Source organism: Biomphalaria glabrata, chromosome 1 (genome assembly GCF_947242115.1).
Source record: "Biomphalaria glabrata chromosome 1, xgBioGlab47.1, whole genome shotgun sequence".
Taxonomy (NCBI): domain Eukaryota; kingdom Metazoa; phylum Mollusca; class Gastropoda; family Planorbidae; genus Biomphalaria; species Biomphalaria glabrata.
In genome coordinates, this window is record NC_074711.1 from 17,609,147 (window position 1) to 17,626,772 (window position 17,626).

The 17,626-nt window shown below is 36.7% G+C and overlaps 1 protein-coding gene across 8 annotated transcripts in view; it reads right to left on the reverse strand.

The window, feature by feature from the left end:
* Nucleotides 1-17,626, reverse strand: part of LOC106053917 (cAMP-dependent protein kinase type II regulatory subunit-like) — a 112,066-nt gene that overhangs the window by 11,393 nt on the left and 83,047 nt on the right. For 6 of the 8 annotated variants that reach the window (XM_056025785.1, XM_056025806.1, XM_056025800.1 and 3 more), the window contains one exon: nt 13,822-13,906. The gene's annotated coding sequence lies outside the window, so the exon portion shown is untranslated. Of the gene's footprint in view, nt 1-4,563; nt 4,651-13,821; nt 13,907-15,556; nt 15,708-17,626 lie in introns of those variants that run through there. The other 2 variants (XM_056025824.1, XM_056025839.1) reach the window with 2 other exon arrangements.

The following is a 17,626-nucleotide window of genomic DNA, read 5'->3' on the forward strand; positions in this document are numbered from 1 at the left end:
TTTAAATAAAATATTTCACCGGAGATATTATAATAATAGGTCACAGACTTCTTCAGTGATAACAATGGTTTCATTGATGTATAGGTGCAATGGTACAAAAAATAATATATTTGAGAAAAAAAAATCTACAAATAATTAATGGCTCATTTTTTATATATTTTTTCACATTTGTTAACTATCTTTTTTTTTTAGTAAATTATTCATTGAAATGTTTTTCTTTAAAGATTTTCGATCCATTCATTCGCTGCAGTAGTCACACTGTACAAGGGATTACTTTTTATTACGCAGCCCTGGCCTTAAGATGTGCTGCCGAAACCAGAGCTAGATCTAATTAAACAATGGAAAACAATTTTTCAATGATTAAAAGAATGAACATTTAAACATTGTCAGATAAAACGTATTAGAAAAGCGATATTTTGTTATTAAGTCATTAATTATTGAGATAGATCTTTTCGACCATGTTCTGTCATTTTCCGAAATCAATCTGCCTATGAATGGGACTCTTTTACTCTATAATCTGACTTATAGTACATTTGATTTTCTCACCAACAGGAAATGGACGTTTATTAAGTCAATTTTGCGACAACTTTATCTTCTTAAAAGTCAATTTCACGACAACTTCTTAAAAGTCAATTCCATAACAATTATATTTTTGTAAAAGTCAATTACGCAATAGCATAACCTTTGAAAACAACACTATTAATATTTGAAATCGTTTAATTGAAAAGAAAATGCACAAAACATTGCCAAGAGTCATTTAACATTCTGTTCTTTCTTTCATGGCCAACATTTTGTTTCATATAAAGAAGTAATCATTTTGCTCCCATTTTTTGTTTCACATGATTAAAATAGAAAAGAAAAAGCAATATGGAGCATGATGAAAGAGATTGATGGGAAAGTTTGACATGACACCCTGGAAATAAAAAGAACATTGTCAGCATTGAACTCGTGACCTCTGCAGTGGGAACCGATCAAACATCTGGATGTCTAAACTCTTCACTGGGAACCAATCATACATCGATATGGCTGAACTCGGCAGTGGGAACCAATCAAATATCTGGATGTTAAATATCTAATGATAGTAAAACGTTCAAAAACAGCACTGTTTTGTTGAGACGGCTTCAACAGTCTGTAGATGAAAGGCTCAGAGAAGAACAAGCAGGTTTCCGAAGAGGCAGATCATGTACAGAGCAGTCTTGAGTACCAACAACGGCTAACGATCAGTTTTGTGGACTTCAAAAAAGCGTTTGATAGTGTCCACCGAGAATCACTATGGAAAATAGTTAGAGAATACGGTATCCCAGAAAAATTCGTCCAGATCCTACGACACCTTTACAGTCAGTTTAGTTGCTGCATTAAAACAGAAGAGGGAACAACAGAGTTTTTTACAATCAAGACAGGTGTGAGACAGAGGTGCATCTTATCTCCCTTCCTTTTCCTCCTAGCCATCGACTACATAATGAGGAGAGCAATGAACCAGAATGCCTTTGGTATTCCATGGCATGAACAACTCCGATTGACGGACTTGGACTTTGCTGATGATGTTGCACTACTCGGGGCTACTAATAAATGCATTCAATAAATGACGGAGAGCCTAGACAGAGAGGCACCCAAAATTGGCCTCCGCATAAACTTGGATAAGACTAAAATTATGCAAGTGGGATATAAGGCAAAGGGTGTCCCCGTCAGACTTGGCGAGTCAAAGCTTGAAGAGCTGGACAAGTTCACGTACCTTGGCAGCATCATAACAAATGATGGAGATGCTTACCATGATGTAGCGTGCCGAATAGGAAAGGCAGGGAGCATTTTCCAAAGGCTGCAGCCTATTTGGACTAGCCAAGCCATTGGACTCGAGACAAAAATACACCTTCTCAACACAATCGTCATTCCAACTGCTACATATGCATGTGAGACGTGGAAGTCATCTGTCAAAATTGAGAAAAGAGTAAATGTGGCTCAACAGAGATGGGTGAGACGGATTTTGGGAGTCAGTTACACAGACCGGATCTCAAACAAGGAAATCCTATGCCGAACTGGAAGTCGAACACTTAGTGAGGTTGTGACTGAGCGTCGCATGAGGTTTGCGGGACATGTTCTATGTCAAAATGAACTACGCACACCAAGAGTTGCGATAACATGGAAGCCAAAACGAGGAAAGCGCAAACAGGGACGTCCTCGTATTACCTGGCGACACACCTTCATGGAGGACCTCAGAACAGTGGACACCAGGTGGGAGGAGGCTTCAGACATTGCCAGTGACAGATCATTATGGAGACAGCTTGCTGCCCAATGCGCCGAACGGCGCGGGAGGACCTACGTCTAAGTAAGTAAAACGTTCATTGTAAGGTCGTGCTCATCTCAAGGCAGACTGTTCTCAAAGAGGTTTCTAGTTTGAATCACTCTTGATTTCAATCTATTCACTTAATAGTTTCAATGCTTGAATCACTCATGATTCTAATCACTTGACCCAGAATTCAACTCTCAATGGAAAGGTTACATATTTTTTTTTATGTAGGGCAACTACAAATGGCTTACACAATCAAAGATGAAAACTTCATTAATTTCTCCAAGTGATCATATAACTCATGTATATAATATGTCTCCGAAAAATCGGGAAACACAAAAGAGAAAAATATTTGGCACGTCTTGAAGCTTAGAGCAGCGGTGCACAACATTTTCGTCCTGGAGGACACAAGACACGCTCATTATCGTGTCCAATGAAACAAAACCTTTGCGACCTCATTATGCACTGTGTCTAAAAGGTTCAGATAGCTCAGCGTCACCGGAAGAATGTGGCCCGCCATCAATAGAGCACTTCTGTCCCTTATGACAGTTTCACACTCCCATACAATTTTACCAAACTGGATTCTACGATTTAAACTTAAAAAAAAACAAAACCAAAAAAAACTGTACTTCCTACACATGTCCCACCACTATCTTATATAAATCAAATCTTGTTCTAAAAAAATATTAAAGATATAAAAAAAAAAGACTAACTACAAAATGCAAGACGATAGGTAGGGAAGCAGGGAACAGGTGATTGAAATCACTATTACCTTAGGATGGTTTTACAAAAAGTGCCTCACAGACAACTGGTTTAACGGCGATTCGAGCTCAACGAATCATCGATGAACCAAAGGTCCGTGAGGCATTTGTGGGTGATACATTTTTTTGATGAGCCGAGTGTATGGGTGGTGAACCATTTATTTAATGAGCCATTTATCTGATGGACGCTTCTAAGACCAGCTTAGGAGCAAACTTGCCTTAGCTGACATAGAAGAGAGCATCTGGTTGCATGCGGCCTCAAAACGAGACAGCTGGAGTTCACTTACAAAGGCCGCAATACACATTTGAGACCAAAAGAAAATCCGCTGCCGAGGACAAACACAGACGGCGAAAAGAAAATCTAGATCAACCAGCTGCGGACAAAGGTTATGCTTGCTCTGGATGTGGCAAAATATGTAGGTCACAGCTGGGGCTGCGCAGCCACGGGAAATACTGCATTCCTAGTGTATCTTTGGATTCGAAGACAAGCCTTATTATTATTATCTGATGAAACTTTTGTCTGATGAACCAATGGTTGTGAACGAAATTGGTTGTGATCTCTTTAAGATTAATTATTTTGTGGGCAGGAATGGAATACGTCACTAGACGTCACAGGAGTAAATAACACGTTTAACGGCGTCATCAGATGCTTACAGTCTATGTAAGTTGTCTAAACTCTAGGAAGACACTGGACAATGCAGTACTCTGATAAATCATATTATTATCACGAAGTTGTTTTTTTTTTACATTGAAAAGTTATTAAAATTGCCATAGAAACAGAGCATCAACCAAGGCTATCAGGTGTGTACTTGTAACGCAATATTAGTCTAACCCAATGGTAGGAAGCTAACGAGCTATTTCTAGAACGTGTTACAGTGGTGTGTGTGTGTGTGTACATTAAAGCAATATACTTAGTGATTAATGAGAACAATTTTAAAGTGAACAACCTCGATAGTAATTACATCAATTATCCGAAGGCTACCTCTGTGAAGAGAAAGAATGTTAAGAGTAAAGTTGTGTGTAGAGGGAGATAATTGACTGTGTAATGACACGCCATTGGAAGGAACAGTTCAAAATTGTTGCATACAAGAGGATTCCTTAGAAATAATCTTTAAATGTATTTATCCAAATGGTATTTATTCATTCAGTCAGTCATTCAATCTGTCGACCATTTCCTTTGTACAAATCAGTTTTTTCCTAGTAGGCCTACTGAGTAGAACAATTTATCTCATCCAAGCAGTGTATTCCAAACCGTAATCTTCGGAACACTGGGGTTCCGCGAGGCTATATAGGTTTTTTCCACGAACTACTGAAACAATGTATTAGCAGGCCACCACGTGAATTAATCCCTCTAATAAAAATAAACAAAGTGTTCGCTAAAAAATCTGAATGTGCGAAGTTAAGAAAAACGTTTGAGAAACGCAGCTACGCAGCCCCAGTGAAAACAGAATGGCACATACGCTACACTATGTCAACATGGTACATTGTTAGCCAGTATCCTAGCCCCAGGCTACTTACAAGACTACAGATAAGCAACGCTTAGAAGTTGCTGGTCTTTAAGGCGACTAGCACTGTAACTCTTATTGTAGCCTAGATAAAAGACCACCCACAGTAGACTATATATGCACGCCTAGTCTAAACAAAATTTAATATATATAATTGAACGTAAGGTATGTTATCTATGAATGTATGTATGTATTTTTGTCCCGCATAGAAATCAAAACCGTTAAACCAATCTTCATGAAACTTGGCATAAATGTTCCTTAGATCATGGCGGAGACCATAGTTTATGTTTAATGTTCCTCCCACAACCGGAGGGACCTAAAATAAAAAAAAATTACCTACATTTATCTCTATTTAAGAACAAAACATTTTAGCAAATCGGGTAAAGCCGTTTTCACAATATTTTATATATAATATCAATATGTCGGCTAAACCCATTTTCATACTGTACTTTCACTATCGAGGTTAAATATTTAAAAAAATTGAATGCAATATTCACCATGTTTGACATAGCCATAGATTTAAATCCAATCTACAAGCTCAGTAATATCTAAACTAAGGCCCGCATATCCGACTAGTATAGAAATAAAAATTGTGGAGAACTACTACACACAATTGACCTTCAATAGTCTGTACTAGTTCTGCTGACTTTGGACACAAAAGGGCCATTTATGTAAATGTAGATAATTTCACCAATATAGTCTACTGAAAGGGAAACGAATACACAAAGGATCTATGTCTATCATTACTTATTTACAGCGTTGTATATCCTGTGTGCTGAGACCAGGGCGAGGCTACTAATACTGTATGTATATTCATTATCTTTTTTTTTCTTCTTCTTTTCCCCAGGGGGGCCTCACAAGCGGGTTTAATTCGGAGCTCGATCATAACAACAGCGTAGGGGAATATTTCAGCAGATCTGTCTGGGTCATGTTCAGTGATACAACTTAACGGTCATTGTTTGGAACAACGGACTGGACACTGAATGGTCAGACTGTATCTTACGTTGTATATACTCAATGAACTGATAATCAAGTGAATTGGTAAAAACTTTGCTTGTTTAAGGCTAAGCTTTTAAAAAAAAGTCTCATAAATTTATTACTTGTTCAGATACATGTATTTTGTTTTCCTAACCAAGATTCTAAATTCCATTTGATGCTTGAATTGCCCAATTGTAAGCCTACTATTTTTAACATTGAAACAATTGTATATACTCATGTCCTCTTAATGTAAACATAAAACTCAAATGCTATTTTACTTTTATATTAGAATATGCGTCCTCTGTTTGGAATCCCCCAACTCAAGAAAACACAAAAGAAACTAGAACAAATACAAAATAGAGCTGTGAGATTTAAACCAAACAAATATTCAAATTTGATTAGAGTAACACCATTAGTAAAATCCCTAAACTAAGAGACACTTTAGGACAGAAGAATAAAAAGTAGCTAGAATACATAAAATATTAAACCACAATTTATAAATAGAAAAACACAACCTAATGAAATACCCAGAAAGACACAAACATAGAGGCACATTTCTTATTCCATGCACTAAAACAATTTCGTACAACTGCTCCTTCTTTCCTAGTGCCATTAGAAAGTGGAATGTGTTGCCTGAATCAGCCAGGAAAACCAACGACTTAGCAGAGTTTAAGTCATTGATTAACATGCATGACTAGATTGAGACATGAAATGTGTAAAACGTTATTATATTCTTTTTTGAAGTAACGTCTGTAATATATAAGATAAGAACATTTCTAGCACGATAAGGTCTTGCCTTTTGTGCTTAGTGCATAGGATACCAATAAACACCAAAAATAATGTTCAAGTTCTTAAGTCGCAAGACTGCCTTCATTTTTTTTATTATTTATAGGCAAATTATGTAGGTCTCAGCTGGGGCTGCGAAGCCACGCGAAATAATGCACTCCTCATTAATCTTCGGACTAGATGACAAGCCTTATTATTATTATGTACCGTATCTAAATGTCCACTAAGATTCTACATCGGTGAAATTAGTAAGGGCGTTGTGATAATAGTGTATTCTTAATAGTTCTACGGCGTAGATATATAGTTTGCACTGAAATCAGTTGGTACACACACATCCACATCAATCAAGTTTAAGATTTGAAGTGTTCCTTGCAAGTATGGCGACGTGTAATGATTGACTTTCACGAGATCTTTCGCACCGCGCTGCACCATTTCACCAGATGAACTAGACACCCAGGTGTGCAGCTTCGTCGTGAAACTCGTCGATCTAGTGGGCCTTTTATTTTCCTTAGAAACTAAACAATGTCAAGGACGTCCTCATTGTGAGCAGCTAATTGAAAAAGAAATAAGCTGTGATTTTAAAATATATCTCAAAGCATGGCAGTTGATTTTCGTATCAAATCTCATTTATTTCCTCTAGTTAGTTGACCATTTCTTTTCAAATAAGTTGTAAGTCCTAGATTGAAAGTCTAATGCTTCCTCTGTAGTGATATTTGTTTGCGTTCTAAACGGAAGAGCTTAGACAGAGCAAGATTCTGTACTGCTAACAACTGCACACATATTATCATAAACATTGAAAGTAACAGAGCTTCTCAACACTTCCGTCATTTCCTACACCGGATACACCAAATGGGTAGCTATATATAACTTTTTCCGTCTTCTATGAAAGTCTTCAATACAAGTTTTTACCTCAGTCGAACTATTAACAGAACTATTAATTATGCACAACAAAAACATTTCTGTGAAAAATAAAATAAAAAAACAACAACTAAAAAACTAAACTAAGTGGAAGTCTGAGCATGTTTACATCGCATACAAAAATACACTTCGTTACTCGTTGTGCCAGAAGGTTTGAGGATAGTCTTTAACAGAAAGAGGAAACTCGCAAAGTTCCCCTGCTGAGAGCAGGAGTTTTATCTTGTGATCGGATCGTTTCAATCGGTCAAGGGAGATGGTCGAGTATTGAAAGAAAGACCAGTACAAACACTGGTAGCGTCCGTCGTGTCCACACTCTCGAGAGCAACGGATGCCCATGGCGAGGAATATTTTGTGTCTGTGTCAATACCATACACTGCTACTTCTGTGACGAATATCGTCTGATTTGGTGGCTAGATAAAGGGCAGGGAATGGATGCTTGTCACAGTTGTCTTCATGGGGATTGCTACTTTATTATATTGCATTAGGCCCAACAAGATGTCTTATCTACACACTACATAAATGGTCTATACATATCAAATTTGGATCTAGTCAACATGAAATTTATTATAAACCATTTATTAAATAAATATAACATTAAAAAATAAATGATAATGGAATACATTGATATCTAAAAAAAATCAAAAATAACCTTTTGTTCTTACGCTAGAAATGATTCAAATAGAGTTAGTTCTTAAAATGATTGTACACAAAACGTATTCCCCATAAGTCCCCATAAATGTATCATAAAAGTACATTGAAAATAAAATGACTAAACATGCGAAAAATGGAAGTAACTCAGGACCTGCAGGGTAATCTGTCCTTATCTTTATTCAAATAAACCCAAGCATGCGTAAACTGTATTTAATATATATTATACTTATGAAAGAATGCAGTAAAGGCATGCATTTTAGTAAAATAGGAAACTATTGTATGTTAAAAATACTTATTGTTAACAGTTGTAGGAGACCAAGTCAAGTTAAACACAAACAAGGAACTCAATAGCCGTATACAGTCGACGATAAATGCTACTTTATTTTATTTTGTATTTATTTATAGTTTTATAGTTTTGACATTTACCTCTCTCTCTCTCTTTCTCTCTCTCAAACACACACACACACAACACATACACACATCGATCCATTTCATGCTCACGTCAGTAAAAACAAATCTATAAAGTGTCCTTCTCGTCTGCTGGTTGCCCGGCTTCTCCACATTATCCCGCTACCACTACAACAGCCTCGGTTAACGATGTTGACCTTTACGGTCTCACACGAGAGACGTCGGGCTACGAACGGAAACGAGGCTCGCATATAGAAATGGTATTATGGGAAGAGAAACTGTCGTCTGGCTCGATGGCTAAAATACTATTGCTGGTCTTTACACAGATTCTATTAATGGGAACTAATAAACTGCTCCATATTTTAGGAACACACAGCCCGATGCTGTTGTTGGTTATTATCAAGTTACTCTGTCTGTCTGGTACAAAGTTTGTACACGTTATTTCTCCCGCACCCTACCTCGGATCAAGCTGAAACTTAGCACAATTATTTCGTTTACCTAATAAAACAAGAATCAATTAACACAATTAACCAATTAGTTAATTAGCTAATGATAATTATTTTGTTTGATATCGTAAAAGGGAAAGAAATTGTACTGACTGATGAGGCGCTATAAGTTGAATTAGTCCCCTTTATACTTTGTGTAGAGAATTAGGTCGTCGCTTGAAAGTTTAAAACAATAGATAGCGAATAAATCTTCTATTTTCATAAGCACTTCGCTGGCACAGTGGTTAGCGTATTGGCTTGAGGAGGCTTGAGCCCTCGAGTTCAAATTCAAGTTGAGCAATGTTTTTGTTATCCAATGCATTTCAAAGGTTATCACGGTAACCTTTACTCAGATACTTCTTTCCTATCTGGTCCAGATAAGCGATAGGATGATAGCGCATTGAAAAAGCTAAAGGCATGACATGTCTCTAAACTCTAAACAAAAACAATTTATTATTGTTAGTCTAGATTTATTACAAATTAAAATATCTGACTGATCAAAACTAATTGATATAATTATACTTAATATAAGCTTGTTTTTTTTTCTTAAGTATTTAATGTATAAATATTTTTCTTGTTAGTATTGTAAAATCAAATTCTCAAACTAAGTTTATAATTCCCACTAGTAGCTTATACTTTCTGTTAGGTTTAAAAAAAAATGTGGAAGTTGAAAGTTGGCCAAAAGACATAAGTCAAAACTCGGAATGAAAAATGTTCAGAATGCGTGTATTGAATGTATGTGACGTCAGAGGAGAAACAGCCGAACAGAAAATTTAACAAATAGTAGTTTGGGTGGCTACGTTGATAGAGCGTCGTGCTAATAACGCGAAGGCGTTTTTCGTTTCCTATTTTTTTCTTCAATGACAAATACATAAACATTAAGTTGGAATTTTAAAAAAATATTTTCTGTTTTAATTTGGAATCCTCCGATATGGCTTTTCCCCTTCCCCCGCCCCCACATTTCTCAATAACGCGTTCTCTTCTTTTTCTATATTACTGTATTTGTTGCTTTAAGAATGTCAGCCGTATGTTGAAAATCAAAATAGTACCAAAGGGCAGATTACTCTATTTATTTTAAAGTTTTTTGCAAACCCCCAATATGAACATTGAAATCTTGAATCATTCCGCCAGCCATGTTTGGAAGAATAAAATATGACCTGGGAGGATTGGTTTGAGAGATAAGAGAGGGAAGGGGTAAGGAAACAAATATCGGACAAATGCTGGACATTATTTTTCTTCACCATCCCTTTTTTTTTTTAATTGGTCAGTTGCGCGTGCTTGGTGAAAGGAGCCAAGCTGATGACGTCATTCGCGAGAACAGCTTGGAAAGGCTATGTATATTTGTATCTCTGTGTGTAGGTGAGAGAGAGAGAGAGAGAGGAGAGAGAGAGAGCTGTCAGTGTCGGAGAGAAATACGAGTCTCTACTTGTTCTGATATTGTTTCTCTTCTTTCACGAGTACATGTAATGACGTCAGCTAGGAACGGAATTAGCATCAGGCAATATAAGCCCAACATTGACTGCGTCTGCTCTTCACGTGGACACCAGTCCGAGGGGTTTTAACGAGGTGTATGTTTTTATTTTAGGGAACCCGTCCATCCGAGATGTAGATCTAGACAGTACACGTACAATTAGGGCATTGAATTCAAGACAATGTACACCTAGAATGATGACCCTAAAATGCAAGAAAATATAGACGTAGAATTATGTCCCTTGAATGCAGAAAAATTTAGAAGTAGAATTACGGCCCTTGAAGGCATGGAGATGTTAAAATAGAATGAGGGACCTGAGTGTGCTGTGAAAGTAGACGTAGAATTAGGACATTAGATTTATAAAGAATGCGATTTATTGCCGAGTATCTGGCCGTAAAGAGGAAGCCGGGTAAATAAAAAGATGGAAGTAAGTAGAACTGACGTAAGTAAAACTAGGTCATATAAATAAATATTTCTTTTCCTTTTCAATTCAAGTCAACTATTTCCCTTTATCGTCTTCAACTTTCACCGACCTTCACCTTTATAGTTTTCTGAAAAACAGGTGAACCAGAGTTTACATTAAGGAGGAACTTTTAACATTTCCTGCAAAATAAAATTAAGGGAGGGGAGGTAATGATGTTTTTTTTTTAATGAAGTTTGTGCTCCTGACAAACTAGAGAGAGATTCAATGAAACTATAAAAAATGTGCTGACTAAAGAAATAGAGTGAACTAATTTAGACTGTTGAATGGAGATGCATTCAATAAGCCTATTTAGACCTGCTAATATGAGTTAACTATTGTATTCCAGTGCACATAACTTATTTAGGCCTGCTGTTATGAATTGGTTAACCCGAGACCAATCCTGACGACAGACCTGTGACGTGGCAACGAGCTATTGGTCTAAACTGCCCACAGGTTGTGACGTACCTACTCAGTGTTCAGTCCTTCGATAACGTTTGGTCTTGGTGAACTTATTAAGACCTGCTAGCAACAAAGTGAAAGTCACGTGTCTCTCCGAAATAGGGCTCCATAGTCACATGGACAAGTATTCGAGGTGAACCCTAGTCGTTCCTAGACTGAAGGAGGCAAATTGAATACGAATGAACCTATTTAGGCCTACTGATATGAGTGAACCTACTTACCCCTGCTGATATGAGTGAACCTATTTAGACCTACTAGTGTGTGTGCCTACTTAGAGCTACTGATATACTACTTATACTACTGCTGAAGTAACACAAGTGAAGCTGTATAGCTCCACTGACTTTAGATTACTTTATTCTTGATATTTCCAAACCGATTTATCTTACGTTTTTTTAACGCACTTATATCAATGTTTGGACAATAAAAGGAAAACGAGTGGGCAAATAAATAAATACATAAATACTATAAATATTCCGTCATATGTTGACCATCAGAATAGTGGAGTTTTCGTTGAAGAGTTAGCGGAGAATAAAAGAAGGGGACGCTATCCTTTCCAAAAAACCAAAATCTGAATAATTTATTGTAGTTAAACAAAAAGAAAGAAGTAAGTACATCACTGATGTCTGTGTTGGTCACTTGTAATAGTTCAACACGCCGACCTCTGTGTTTTGATCAAATTGAATCTAAGTAGAGAACAAAGTATTTACAAATTTGGTCCTAGAGTAACAACATACGTCTAGTTGGAGCAGCAGGGTGTATGTATTCCATTTAAAACCAATACGTAATGGTCTTCCTTTGAGAGCATAATCTCTCAACCTCACCGTATGCGTGTTATATCAAAACTTAGAGGAGGTCAATAGTCTAACATGACTTAAGCATCAAGTCTAAATTGTATTAATATCAGACACAAAAATATCTGGAGATTAAGCAACAAAAAAAATCTCTAGACGTACTTTCTTAATAGGTTCTGACACTTAAATTATCCGGTGATGACGTAATCATGACATTCAGTATGCTACTAGCAATCTAACATGTGTGACACTCCTAGCAATCTAACATGTGTGACACCCAGGAAGCTTGTGCATATGTACAACTATAACTCGTGATGATTGGACTAAAACAAGATCAGGTGTGCATCTGGGTGGAAAGCCACTAGATCTAGTTCACTACTAGCCACACAACTGTGAAGCCACATACTTATATATGCGTTGAATAGGTGTATGTGTGAAACTTGTAGGTTAAATTTAGAAAAGACGAATTAAAATGTTATTAGATGAAAGATGTCTTCGAAGCTAAATTTTAAATTGATCTAAAACTAATAAAAGTTGTTAAAATAATTTTAAGTTTAATGTATGCTCATTTCGATGTGTTCAATTAAAATTGTTCATTTTAATGTTTTCATTTTAAAGTAAGAAAATCTATTTAGTAAACTGAAATGTGTAATTAAATCTATGATCTAATGTGTACTTCATTATGACATGTAGAACAACTCAAAGGCAAGTTTCAAAGAATAGGAATGTAGCTATAGCAAAAATAAATCACAAGCTGGAGATGTCAACCTGAAGCTATTTATGATTTTCTCTATTGTTAAATCAAATCCTGAAAAAAAAAACCTAAATTGTACGAGTTTTGTCCAAGTTATGTCCATGTTAAGTTCAAGTTTCAAATTATGTTCAAGTTATGTTCAAGTTATGTCCAAATGAAACTCAAGTCAAGTCCAAGTTATGTCCAAGTAAGGTCAAGTTATGTCAAGTCAGGTCCAAATTATGTCCAAGTTACGTCGAAGTAAGGTCAAGTTAAGTCCAAGTTATGTCCAAGTTACGTCCAAGTTAAGTTCACGTTATGTCCAAGTTTGTCCATGTTATGTCCAAGTAAGGTCATGTTATGTCCAAGTTAAGTTCAAGTTATGTCCAAGTTATGTCCAAGTTAAGTTCACGTTATGTCCAAGTTTGTCCAAGTTATGTCCAAGTTAAGTCCATGTTATGTCCAAGTTAAGTTCACGTTATGTCCAATCCAAGTCATGTCCAAGTTATGTCCAAGTAAGGTCAATTTATGTCCAAGTTATGTTCAAGTCATGTCCAAGTTATGTCCACGTCATGTCCAAGTTATGTCCAAGTTACTTTGCAGATGAATTATGATAGCAATGTAACATCACGATATCAAATAGGAATTTTCTTTTTTTTTTACTTTATTTAGACTTTGAAATTCATTAATGTCATTATCCCACAATCTGATACATTTCATTTTGTAGCGATATTTACCAAAATTATCACTAATAATAATAAAACTGATTTATCTTTTAATCTGATACAGTAGCTGGTTATCTTAAATCGTGTTCATAATGGGTAGTATCACCCTAAGTAATTAGCGTTAGAGTCAAGCTGATATTAAACACAAAACGTTTAATAGTTTAAGTAGAATATAAGACATTTTGGGTTTGGACAACTTAAAAAAATCTGTCCTAACCCAGTAAAGGTACAATGTAATTAACCAAAGTGATCAGCATTGTCTTCTAAGAGCCCAGCTGTTATTTACTTCTGTCTTTGTCATTTTTTTCTCTCTCTTCTTTTATTATAAGCTGCTGTGATAAATGAGAATAAATAGGGGAGATAATTGTTGACAAGAGACATGAAGTTCAAAAAGTTGAATTACCTTTTCTGTGTAGTGTAGGGTTGTCTGCCCCCAGGAGTGCCACTGTTGCAGATTTTGGACTCTGCTGACGTCAGTCCATGACGATCTAAGACAAAGATAAGACACACATTTAGACTTCAATGCATTTCTTTATAGACATTGAAATCTACATCTTTAACAATTAACGTTATACAGTGAGGTAATCCTTCTAGGACACATCGTGTGGATGTCAGAATGAAGAGAGTTTCTACACTCACTTCCGTTGTTTCTTGTAAACTTAGAGTCTGTTTTCCAAAGTCTAGTGTCTAATCTTTTGTTTTCCCCATGACTGACCGCCATGTGCTAGAGCACCAGACTCGACTAGGATACAAACTTCTGTTTTGATGCCTCATTTCCTTGTTTCTGAACTTCATGAAATGGTCTCCCTTGCCTTTGAGCTCTAACACTGGGTAATTAACAGAACGAGGTAAGGGGAGGGTATGTCATGATCCGCTGGTCGAGACTGGACTTAACTACCATGGGGAAACCGGACTTAACTACCACACTCGTGATATCAAAGCTAAAGTAGTGCTTGTTGTGTAGCGGCGTGTGGGAGGTCTGTGGTGGAGGGTAACTACGTAACTTTAGACCAAACATTTTCCCGTACATACCAGTCACATTAAACGTAACATTAAACTTACTGTTGCTCCGAGTACCATAGTTTTGTCTACAATAAATTGGTGCGAATGTGGGGGGGGGGGGTTGTGGGGTTGGAGGTACCTATGTGAGTCAGGTCAGAGTGAGCACAGATCAAGGAAACTGTCAGGTCAACTATTTATTCTAAAAAAATGGATGAGTCATCCATCTTGTGAATTAGGTCATCCAGAACAAGGTGAAAGTTGCCTATAGGCATCAATTATTAAACAATGATGTCATTGAAGGGACAGAACTTCATCACGTGATGTTGCAGATGGCGTGTTCCCACAATTTTAGTTGACCGTGTTCTTACGAATTTCTTGAAGCTTTCTCTCCTATGTGTGTGATGTATTTTGAAACGGTATTTTGCAGCCAATATAGTGTAAAATATTGTTATTATACTGGTTATACTCATTTAGAATAGACGATTTCTCCTAAAATAGGGCTAATAATGTAATAGCTCTGTATAAAAAGCTTACATCCAGTTATATATCTATAAATGAAAATTGCATTACTTCTTCTGTAAGACTATCAGAGTAAAAAAAAAAAAAAGATTTGATCCCAGATGTTGTAGATTTAGCTCTCGTGAAATTCAAACTGTGTAGTCAGATAATGACAGAAACAAAAAACAAGCTGGGACAAAGATAAAACAAGATGGAAGCCTACGTCCGAACACGATATTACCCCAGGAAAAAAGGTTTAAGGGATAACAAAGTAAAAATATCAAACTATGTCGAAGTAGGCCTACATGAAATTCAAATGGAATGCTGCTGATGTAGTTTTAACCTTATGGACTAGAGCACATAGATGTAGCTTTCTAACTTGACTATATAGTCTTGTAACTATATTTATCGTATGTACTAGACTTGCAGGTCTTCTAAAGAACTCGCACATGGAGTTGCCAAATGCAAACGTTTTGTGTGAGCAACAGAGCTCGTCATGTTTTGTTTTTACATTGAAGTTTATTTTTTTTAAATATAATCGGAAGACAAATATTCAACCACAAATCAACGAATAAAAAAAAGTTATAATAGAACATAAACGAATATAAAAGTATTTATAACAACACCAAAAGACTTACGACTCTAGAGTCAAGAAATGTAACATCGATATTTCAATAACATTGTGTTCCAGGTTCTTTTGTATCTCGTGAAGTAGCGCAGTATCAATACAGTCCTTAGGTTATTACAGCAGGCGGGGCATTCCGATCCCACCACTCTGCTCAGTTTCTAGCTACTACTGAACTTGACCCAAACTCAGCGGCTTGCAGAGTCTCGGAGTATCATTCAGTTAAGTTGACTTTTACCAACAGCAGCTACTTTTTTTTTTCTCCGGAGACTAATGATGTTGCTAAAATGACATAACTACTTGGTCAATACCGGTGTTGACACTGGAAGTCAGTTCTCTGTTACCCGACACAGGAGAGAAGAACAACAGAAGACACCCGACGCAATGTCGATAACTGCAAATTGACTGCATTGGTATGTTACTGTAGCATAATATTTAAACACAATGTGTTGTCTAGATATCACATGAGAATAATGATGCCAGTTTATCAAGATGACTGGAGTTAGTTCCTCTCGGAAACTCTGGTTTCCTGAACAAGGTTTACCTTTTGATTTTTTCTCATCAACCCACATCATTAAAAATAGTAAACAAGAAGCTTAGAATTTTTATTTTTTTTATAAAAAAAAATAACTTTCAATTATAACCAGTCCCGATTGCACACTTTCATTCGAAAGTAAGAATTAATTGATATAAGTGGCTACATAAATGATTGCAAACTTGTTTCAAAAACTTGACAGCTCACATCTACCCTCAAAGTAATTCATCTGTATAAAGCAAATAGTTTGAAAAATTACTTATTGAAAACCAGCGCTGGACAGATATGACTAAGTCTTACTAATATTACAAAGTAATTATCAAGGAACTGACAGAGTTGAGAGAATACACAAAACAGTCGTAGGCAGAGGGGGAAATGAACCCCAATTAAGACCCGGCGACTTATAAAAACGGATGAAGCAAATCTGTTTCTATGGACGAAGAGGATGTCACGTGGCAAGCACAAAGATCAACCACCTTTACTTTCTCAACGTAGGTCAGGTACGAATCTCAATCTTCTCAGAATTCGAGACCCCTTGGTTTGGAAGCCAAACGGTTTACCACTTCGCCCCCCGCACACATTCTTAAGGAAAAAACAACAACAAGGTTTGAACACAATCACTGTCACATATATAGGTTTGAGCTTTCCCCAATTCCCAGAGCCTTTTGCCAACATTAACCATTTAGGGCTCCAATATTCCACTTTATGGTACTCTACTAAGTTGTATTATACAGATAAGCTTAATACTGTTACAGTATTGTACCATAGTTTATAGTACAATACTGTAGTGTACTACATATGTAAATAAAAAGCACAGTACAAACTGTCTCTAAATATTAAGTATGTTACAAATGAACTGAACTGCAGTGAACTGTATTGTAATGTATTATATTGGATTGTCACGGATTGCTTGGTATTATAATATACTCTCGCACTGAACTGTATTATACTGATTATACTACTGTTGTTCTCCCTCTCTCTCTCTCCATACATGGCTCCAGCAATTCAGTAGCTACAAGCCCGGTAAAACAAAACTCTTCAGACAATCCACACTCACACCACTCACGAACATACACGTAAACCAATCACACATATGCACACATTATTCACATATACACACATACACACCCTTCACACATATGCACACATCATTCACACATTACGCAGCGTGCAGTCGATACGTCTGCCAGCCCATGTGACGCAATGTGATACCCCTAAAAAAAAAAAAACTCACTGCCAGCCACATATTGACACAAGCGACCCAGCACTGTCAGTTAATTGTTGACATATATAGTTTTGGAGGTCGCCCCAGGAATCCCCGCCCTTCCACCATGCGCACATTCAAAACTCACACGCATACACAATGTGAGCGGTTGAACACATCGGTACAAAAGGGGGGTGGGGATGGAACAAGAACGATAATGCATTGTCAGATAACGCGGCTGTAAAGATTTAGTTCAACTTTAATTACTCCTCCAGGTCTCCAATGGAGATGAATTAATTATTTTGTGTTCAGATTTAAAATCGTGAAAACCTGTACTACGTTTA